Consider the following 2,309-nt stretch of genomic DNA (forward strand, 5'->3'; position numbering starts at 1 on the left):
ACCCATTCGTGAACTCTTCTTCCCCTTATATTAATATTGGTACAAGAATATGAAAATATGATACTATTATTGAAGTGGAAACCAAACTTACACACGTCGGTCTTAAGACAAGGGTACCGGGTGAACAAGTTGTCGGCATTACTAAGCCCTAACGCATGTCATATAAAAGGAGCAAATCAGTGGCCTTGAAGGGAGGGTGCGGGAGACTTACGAAGACAGATAGGATTCATGTACACGAACAACTTGTCGTGGCTCAGCCTTTTTGGTTAAAAGAGGGAGACATCTCATCTGTAAAAGTGAAAGGATTGCCTGCAGGCTGCAATGGACGGGTTTTACGCTGCCATTGGAAAGCGAGCACGCAGGGAAAATGAGGTTCCTGAGAACAATGATGGAAATAAGAGGCTGAACTCTGACACCGGTAGAGAGCGAGCTTTGCCTGGCGCTGACAGTACTGTGTATCGCATATTATGTCCTGTTAATGTGGTAGGAAGTGTTATAGGAAAGGCGGGTAAAGTTATAAAATCTCTGAGGCAGCAGACGCGTTCGAACATCAAAGTTACAGATACTGTTCCAGGCGTTGATGAGCGCGTCATAGTAATCTTCAGCTCCCCGTCAACCAACCACAAGGAGCAAGATGGCGAGGATTGCAATGAGAATGAAGTTGAACCTGTGTGTCCTGCTCAGGATGCTCTTCTTAGAGTGCACTCTCTTATTGTCCAACAATCTTCTGGCACTGATAATGACGTCGACCGAGAGAGACAACACATTGCTCGGTTGCTGGCTGCTAATAGCCAGATTGGAGGTTTAATTGGAAAAGGTGGAAATAACATTCAAAAGTTGAGAAGCGAATCGGGGGCACAAATTCAGATACGCCCAAAAGATGAGTTGCCAGGCTGTGCTTTTAGTTTTGGTGAAGTTGTTGTCATATCTGGAGATGCAACCACTGTCAAGAAAGCACTGTATGCAGTTTCAGCTTTTCTGTATAAACACCCACCTAAAGAACAAATTCCTTGGAGTGATATTTTATCTGCAACGAACCCAAGCTCACTCGTTCCTTCTGGTGTGCCTGCATTATTTACTCCGCCAAATTATGTTCCGCAACGAGATTCACTGTTTGCTCATCACAGTTCAGGTGCTCCAAGAGTAAATGGTACTTATGGCTCCGGCCATTTACCAGCACTAGGAGGATATGGAAGTGAAGCTGCTCGAAGTTCATGGTCTCTTAGTTATAACCCTGCTCTTCCCATTGCTCCAAAATCTGGGAATTTTGCTATTGAGAAAAGTCCGGAGGAGTTTTGTATTCGAATAGTATGCCCAAATGATAAAATTGGAGGTGTGATTGGTAAGGGCGGCAATATCATCAAAAGCATGAGGAAAGACACAGGAGCAAGTATTAAGGTTGAAGACGCACAATCAGATTCGAATGAACGTGTAATTGTAGTTTCTTCAACAGAGTTGGCTATTGATGGGGTTTCACCTACGCTTGAGGCAGTCCTCCAATTGCAAGGAAAGACTAGTAGTGACAATGACAATGATAATGATGAAGGTAGCATTTGTACAAGGCTTCTTGTTCCGTCAAAGCACATTGGTTGCCTTCTTGGTAAAGGTGGCAACATCATCAGTGAGATGCGGAACCACACTGGAGCAAATATTCGCATATTTCGCAAAGAGGAGCGACCCAAATGCGCCAAAGAGGGTTGAACATTATTGACCATATTCAACCATCTAGATCTTGATTGACCATTATGGCTGACCATATTCAACAATAAAGACCTTGGTTGACCATTATCGTTGACCATATTCAACCATGTTTCTCAAATTTCTCCCTTTGACAGATCCCAATGGTCACGTCTCACCCAAGGTCATGGTAAACTTCTAACAGGTTTCTCTTTCTTTTTATTTAATGGTTATACATTTTAGAATTTTTGTTCTATTTCACCATAAAGGGTATTTTTAATAAATAGGTGGTTCTTCCCTCTGCAATACGGCTAGTATAAATGGTGAGGAAAACGGTTATGCACTACTACAGGTATTCTACATTATGTCGGAACCATGGCTTTTAACTCGTGAATTCTTTTATTTCTTTTCATGATTTTTAATATCGATAATTCTCATTCTTCTTGGGGTTTCTTCAATTGACTAATTTCATCTCAATTCCATGTTGTTACAGGACCGTGGAGCCTGACTTAACGCAATGTTTAAGAGTCCATTCTTACTTGGTTTACTTCTTTTCAGTGACTTAGACTTTCCAATTTTCCCATGTTTTTAAATTTTCACATTCCTTCTCTTTCCAGGTCTACGCTTGTTGA

At 41.8% G+C, this 2,309-nt stretch overlaps 1 pseudogene; it reads left to right on the forward strand.

Annotated features, from left to right (window-relative positions):
* The first annotated feature begins 321 nt into the window (after positions 1–321).
* LOC149207087 (KH domain-containing protein At4g18375-like) lies at positions 322–1,736 on the forward strand (annotated as a pseudogene).
* The last annotated feature ends 573 nt before the right edge of the window (positions 1,737–2,309 follow it).

The sequence above is a fragment of the Pinus tabuliformis genome, chromosome 1_2 (assembly GCF_031772625.1).
Source record: "Pinus tabuliformis cultivar Carrire ecotype Pingquan chromosome 1_2, CPIR1, whole genome shotgun sequence".
In the NCBI taxonomy this organism is placed as follows: domain Eukaryota; kingdom Viridiplantae; phylum Streptophyta; class Pinopsida; order Pinales; family Pinaceae; genus Pinus; species Pinus tabuliformis.